Source organism: Podarcis erhardii, assembly GCF_964252035.2.
Source record: "Podarcis erhardii genome assembly, chromosome: 13".
In the NCBI taxonomy this organism is placed as follows: domain Eukaryota; kingdom Metazoa; phylum Chordata; class Lepidosauria; order Squamata; family Lacertidae; genus Podarcis; species Podarcis erhardii.
This window is the reverse complement of record NC_138502.1, coordinates 41,115,000-41,122,675: the sequence shown is the minus strand read 5'-3', so window position 1 is coordinate 41,122,675 and position 7,676 is coordinate 41,115,000.

The window sequence follows — 7,676 nt, the reverse complement described above, 5'->3', positions numbered from 1 at the left end:
CCCCACAAATAACCCAGAGATGCATTTTAAAGAAAAGCACACATTCTACTCATGTAAAAACATGCTGATTCCCAGAACGTCTGTGGGCTGGATTGAGAAGGTGATTGGGCCGGATCCGGCCCCCGGGCCTTAATTTGCCTACCCATGGTTTAGGGGGGTACTGGCTGCTAATTCGTTTCCAGGCCAAATTCAAAGTTTTTACCTGTAAAGCTTCAAACAGCTCAGGACCACAATACCTCAAGGACTGCCTCTTTGCATATGAACTGGCCTGGATCCTGCAATCACCACCTGAGGCCCGTCTTCATAACCCTCCTCCATGAGAGGTCCAGAGGGTGGCAACAAGAGACAGGGCCTTTTCTGTGGTGGCTCCCTGCTTGTGGAATACTCTCCTCAGGGAGGCTCGCCTGTGGCCTTCGTTCTATATCTTTAAGTGCGAGGCGAAAATGTTCCTCTTTTCCCAGGCCTTTGGCTTATTAGAAGAAGAAGAAGAGTTTGGATTTGATATCCCGCCTTTCACTCCCCTTCAGGAGTCTCAAAGCGGCTAACAATCTCCTTTCCCTTCCTCCCCCACAACAAACACTCTGTGAGGTGAGTGGGGCTGAGAGACTTCAAAGAAGTGTGACTGGCCCAAGGTCACTCAGCAGTTGCATGTGGAGGAGCGGAGACTCGAACCCGGTTCCCCAGATTACAAGACTACCGCTCTTAACCACTACACCACACTGGCTCTCTTATTAAACAATCTATGACCTCATAAACTGTGCCGGTGGGACGGGGGCGTTGTTTTTAGTTATGTATTTTTGTGTTTTTATACGGTAAACCATCTTGCGATCCTCAAATGAGGGGCAGTATAACATGAAGAAGCTTGAGATTTCGTTTGGCCCCAATGGCCTGCTTCCAGTGTCAACATTCAGCCTTGGCAGATGGGAAAGATCAATGTAAAGCAATGTCTCTGAGCATATGAAGTGTGCATTTCACACACACACACCCCAAACTGAGGAACCACAGCTCCTGAACGCAGCACATGATGGGAGTTTAACTCCTGTTTACTACCTCTCCTTTTCTTGTGTGGTGTTTCACCAGCCATGGGAGTGCCCCCAGGTACAAATGCATGTAAATAAATAAGACGGCCAGGAACCTCTGTATATCCAGAAATGATGAAACGTTTTCACAAGCGTGGCCACAAGAGCCTCTGGCTGTTGTTAATGCAATACAGAAAGCCGGGGGGGGGGGATAAAATCCACATGGCTTCTTTCATTTAATTTGCAGAGTGGTGACAATTAATTTGCAGGCTGAGGAAAACCAAGCGTCAATTGTTTGTGCACATTTGCTCAGAAGTAAGTGTCACCATGGGGACGCGGGTGGCGCTGTGGGTTAAACCACAGAGCCTAGGAGGTCGGCAGTTCGAATCCCCGCGACGGGGTGAGCTCCCGTTGCTCAGTCCCTGCTCCTGCCGACCTAGCAGTTTGAAAGCACGTCAAAGTGCAAGAAGATAAATAGGTACTGCGACGGCAGGAAGGTAAATGGCGGTTCCGTGCACTGCTCTGGTTCGCCAGAAGCGGCTTAGTCATGCTGGCCACATGACCCGGAAGCTGTACGCCGGCTCCCCCGGCCAGTAAAGTGAGATGAGCGCTGCAACCCCAGAGTTGTCCGTGACTGGGGCTAATGGTCAGGGGTCCCTTTACCTTTAAGTGTCACTGTGGTCAGTGGGGACTTGCAAAGCACGACCGGGCTTCTGAAAACAAGAAGAACCTGATAGTGGATTCAGGCTTGTTTAAAAGCAAAAAGACCCACAAGATATAAATGTCTTGTTACAGGGGATTAATCTACCATTTAATTTGACATTATCTCCATTCGCTAAATGTAGTGCTGTTCCTATAAGACTGCAGCCTTTTGCCAGTGGCAAGTGAATTGCACTCATTTATGAAGGAATCTAAGCAAGTTTCTATTAACTAACCAATATTTGGAGGAGAAAAATCATCTCCACCAAACAGTCTTTCACAGGGCAAAGGGCCCAATGATAAAAGTCAAATGTACGTGCTCAGAGTTGTGAAAGGCTGTCTGAAAATTAATTGTACACAGCTCAGTCTTAAGCATTTGTGAAATAGTATTCAAAGAGCTTCATCTTTCCTGCCTTGATTTCATCCTTACATCTAAGGAAGGATCAGAATCATTATCCCCATTTTGCAGATGGGATGACTGAGGCCGAGACAGGCTTGCTTGCTTGCTTAAGACCCCCCTAGTGAGTTCATGGTAGGAGTGAGATTCCTGCTCTGGTTTTCTGAATTTACAGCAGCCTTTATCAGCCATAGTACACCATCTCTCAGTACCCCTGTACAGTTGTACCTCGGGTTAAGAACTTAATTCGTTCTGGAGGTCCGTTCTTAACCTGAAACTGTTCTTAACCTGAGGTACCACTTTAGCTAATGGGGCCTCCCACTGCCGCCACGTGATTTCTGTTCACATCCTAAAGCAAAGTTCTTAACCCGAGGTACTAATTTTGGGTTAGCGGAGCCTGTAACCTGAAGCATCTGTAACCTGAAGCATCTGTATCCCGAGGTACCACTGTTTTCAATGGGAATTAATCCTCAAAGTCTGCATAAGATGACAGCCTCGGGCTGTAGATCAATTGAAGATAAGCCCAGCAAATCAGAGCAGGGTTTACTTCTGAGTAAATATGCATATATTCAAGTCTCTAAGGTATCGGTAGGCAAACTAAGGCCCGGGGGCCGGATCCGGCCCAATCACATTCCAAATCCGGCCCGTGGATGGTCCGGGAATCAGCATGTTTTTACATGAGTAGAATGTGCCCTTTTATTTAAACTGCATCTCTGGGTTATTGGTGGGGCCTGCCTGGTGTTTTTGCTTGAGTAGGATGTGTGCTTTTATTTATAATGCATCTCTGGGTTATTTGTGGGGCATAGGAATTTGTTCATTATTTTTCCAAATTATAGTCCTGCCCCCCACAAGGTCTGAGGGACAGTAGACCGGCCCCCTGCTGAAAAGGTTTGCTGACCGCTGCTGAGTCTAAGGCCACCAAAAGATGTAATGGATCTGTCACTGGATCAATGAATTGCAGGGAGGGGAGCTCAGATGTTGGGGCCACATCAGCGCTGGGGTGAGGATATTAAAACCCTTCCCTCTGCGCCTCCTGCCCCAGTTGAAAAATAGAAAAGAAAAGCTATAAAACTCTGCAGCAGGAAAAAAAAATGCAGGCATCTGTATTGTTCTGTATTCTTTCCACTTTTGAGGAAGCAATATAGATTTGCTGGAAGGGAGTTTTCAAACTCTCATCTTTGTTCCCCCACCCCCAAAAGAAACTCATGGAAGTTATAATTAAGGAACTATCTATCTGGTACTGGTGCTTTGCGTGGTGTGATGCCCATGTTTATTTATCTATTGATTTTCCAGTTATTCCTAGTAATAGGTAAAGGTAAAGGGACCCCTGACCATTAGGTCCAGTCGTGGCCGACTTTGGGGTTGTGGCGCTCATCTCGCTTTATTGGCTGAGGGAGCCGGCGTACAGCTTCCGGGTCATGTGGCCAGCATGACTAAGCCGCTTCTGGCGAACCAGAGCAGTGCACGGAAACGCTGTTTACCTTCCTGCCAAAGTGGTACCTATTTATCTACTTGCACTTTGAGGTGCTTTTGAACTGCTAGGTGGGCAGGAGCAGGGACTGAGCAACGGGAGCTCACCCTGTCGCAGGGATTCGAACCGCTAGCCTTCTGATCGGCAAGTCCTAGGCTCTGTGGTTTAACCCACAGCGCCACCCGCATCCCTTGTTCCTAGTAATACTTCCTGCAAAAACAGAGCAAGCTTGAAGACAATTTCCCTCCATGGTTTGCTGGGACCCAGGAAAGTCTGACCTGGCTGAGTGTCCAGCTAGGTAAGGTCCCGCTTGGAAACTTCCTAGTTATGCAAAGGGTTTGGGGACAGTGGTTTTATACAACTATCACAATGGAAAGAGGCTCTCGGAAAAAGGAAAGCTCTCAGAATAAAGGGGATATCATCTTCTTCTTGTTGTTGCTGTTTAGTCGTTTAGTCGTGTCTGACTCTTCGTGACCCCGTGGACCAGAGCACGCCAGGCACTCCTGTTTTCCACTGCCTCCCGCAGTTTGGTCAAACTCATGCTGGTAGCTTCGAGAACACTGTCCAACCATCTTGTCCTCTGTCGTCCCCTTCTCCTTGTGCCCTCCATATTTCCCAACATCAGGGTCTTTCCCAGGGAGTCTTCTCTTCTCATGAGGTGGCCCAAGTATTGGAGTCTCAGCTTCAGGATCTGTCCTTCCAGTGAGCACTCAGGGCTGATTTCCTTCAGAATGGAGAGGTTTGATCTTCTTGCAGTCCATGGGACTCTCGAGAGTCTCCTCCAGCACCATAATTCAAAAGCATCCATTCTTCGGCAATCAACCTTCTTTATGGTCCAGCTCTCACTTCCATACATCACTACTGGGAAAACCATAGCTTTAACTATATGGGCCTTTGTTGGCAGGGTGATGTCTCTGCTTTTTAAGATGCTGTCTAGGTTTGTCATTGCTTTTCTCCCAAGAAGCAGGCGTCTTTTAATTTTGTGACTGCTGTCACTATCTGCAGTGATCACCTTCTACACACCACAAATGCAGATGGGTTGAACACAGTTATTCCCTCTTCCCAGGGAATCCTGGGAATTGTAGTTCCAAACGGTGTGCACCTGAAGATTTCTAAGATCTCCTTGCTCTGGCCAGACTGCAGTTCTGGAATCAGTTGCAGGAGCAAGTTTTCAAAAAGGGAAAACACAGAAACGGTGGCATAATCTCCACAGGCTATATAGTTTTGGAGATTGAACTGTGGTGGGCATCCCTTTATTTATTTATTGCAATAATATTTTTATTACATTTTCAACAAAGATAACAAAAAACAAACAACAAACACAAGAACAATACCACACACACACACACACACAGTATCAAATCCATAAAATTGGGTTCTCCGAATCCCGTGACTTCCCTCCTCACTGCCCCCCAGTTCCTTAAATTTCCTTTTCAACTGCATATCATTTCTATTCCAAATTATTATTTCTTCTTGGAATAACAGGTTTGGAATTGCTCAAAAAAGATGTTAAATTATTTTTGTATGCCACAACTGCCGCTCAAATTTTACTACCTAAAAAGTGGAAAACGCAAGAATTACCAACGGTGGAAGAATGGCAGATGAAGATAATGGATTTTTTGGAGCTAGCCAACCTAACCGGAAGAATTCGCAACTAGAAGGAGGAGGAGTATCAGGAAGAATGGAAAAAATTTAATGACTATTTAGTTAGACATGTTAAGTTAAATTAATTGGAAACAGCTTAATTCCAAAATGAAAAGATTTAAGGATGTTAATGTTCAAGTTAAATTTTATAAGAACTGTGATTTGGAAAACCATTAAAAGGATATGCATTGAAATTCAACCAAGGGGAAGCGAGGAAGTCACTTAACAATGTTAATAAGGGTAATTTTTAATAAGATTATGATTTATGTTTGTTTGTTTATATTTTTGTGAAAAATAATTTTAAAAAATGAAATAAAAAATGGCAGTGCAGTTTCTGTCTCTTTGTCATGTGCCTTTAAAAAAGCCATGCTTCTGGGTCAAGGCAATGAACGGTCCATATAGCTTTGAGCCTTTCCTGGACGCTTCGCAGGTAGTGTAAAGTGGAAATAAGGCAGTCATGGAATATTCCGTTCACTGCTGGTTGGTCTTCTATTTCAGGGGCAGGAGATCTTGACTACCTCCCCTTCCAGGAGACTGCCCTTTGACCCTTTCCAAGAGCTTGTAGCTCAGGCAATTGCATTTGCTTTCTAGAAGAAAAGCTCTAAAGTTCAAGCTCTGCCAGAGGCACACAGCGTGACAGTGAGTATTCAACAACCATATCGCACCAGTCCAGAAAGATCTACGCTGCATCCCAGTACGTTTCCGAGCCACAATTCAAAGTATTGGTGCTGACCTTTAAATCCCGAAACAGCCTGAAGGAGCATCTCCACCCCCCATCGCTCAGCCCTGAGGTCCAGCTCCGAGGGCCTTCTGGCAGTTCCCTCACTGCAAAAAGCCAAGTTACAGGGAACCAGGCAAAGGGCCTTCTCAGTAGTGGCACCCACCCTGTGGAACGCCCTCCCATCAGGTGTCAAAGAAATAAACAACTATCTGACTTTTAGAAGACAGTCCTGTTCAGGGAAGTTTTAAATGTTTGATTATGTTTCTATACAGAGCTTTTTTTCTGGGGGGTACACAGGGGTACGCATACCCCTAAACCAGCAGTTCTCAACCTGTGGGTCCCCAGATATTGTTGGACTACAACTCCCATCATCCCTGAGCTCTGGCTTTGCTAGCTAGGGGCGATGGGAGTTGTAGTCCAACAACATCTGGGGACCCACAGGTTGAGAATCGCTGCCCTAAACATTTAGTGAATCTAAGTTTGGCCTCATTGAGGGGCAGTATTTCAATATCAGTAGGAAAATGAGAGTACAGTGGTACCTCAGGTTACATACGCTTCAGGTTACATACACTTCAGGTTACAGACTCCGCTAACCCAGAAATATTACCTTGGGTTAATAACTTTGCTTCAGGATGAGAACAGAAATTGTGCTCCAGCGGTGCGGCGGCAGCAGGAGGCCCCATTAGTTAACGTGGTGCTTCAGGTTAAGAACAGTTTCAGGTTAAGTACGGACCTCCGGAACGAATTAAGTACTTAACCTGAGGTACCACTGTACCCCTAAACAATTTTTTTAAAAGAAAAAAAGCACTGTTTCTATATGTCTTGGAAGCTGCCCAGAGTAGCCGGAGCAAGCCAGCCAGATGGGTGGGGTTTAAATAATAAAATTACTATCAATAATAATATTAGTCAGGAGCCGCAATCCTTCCATCTTGTCCTTGGAAATCAGCAGTGAAGCCAGATTTCTCGCTAGACTGCCCTTAGTAGTGGCTGGTCGGCTGCCCAAAGCCTGGAGTTTCTGGCAAGAGTAATTTCAAACATTGTTCTCGGTCACAAAACCAGCCATCCGTTGGAAGGAATTTGGTCACAGCCTTTGGGCTGTTCCGCCAACCGCAGATCTCGATGGGTGACTGCAGGCTGGGCAAAGGGCTCCCTTTTTATTTGTGCTAAATTTACCCGCTGTGAAATGAATGGCACGAGCACCTGTCCCAGCTGAAAGGGCCTATCGTGGAGCCGGGCGTAGGAGGTGGCATTACACGGGTTCCTTGCCAAGACCCTTCTGCGAAATACCTTGCATGTATGGAAAAGAATGCCAAGTTTGTTGCCAAATGGGTCGTATCTCGCAGCAGGCATTGTGCTGAGGTCGCAAGGACAAGTCTACTGTTCTTATCTAAGCAGCATCAACAGAATGGGAGGAAATACATTCCAGAGATGCGAGGCTGCTCAAACCGTAGCTTGGTCGAGACAGGAGTATTTCTTGGACCCAGAGAGAGGACTTGTTGTGTGTATGTACTGTATGTATGTATGTGAGATGCGGTTGGCGCTGTGGGTTAAACCACAGAGCTAGGACTTGCCGATCAGAAGGTCGGCGGTTCGAAGTCCCCGCGACAGGGTGAGCTCCTGTTGCTCGGTCCCTGCTCCTGCCAACCAAGCAGTTCGAAAGCATGTCAAAGTGCAAGTAGATAAATAGGTATCGCTCCGGCGGGAAGGTAAGCGGAGTTTCAGTGC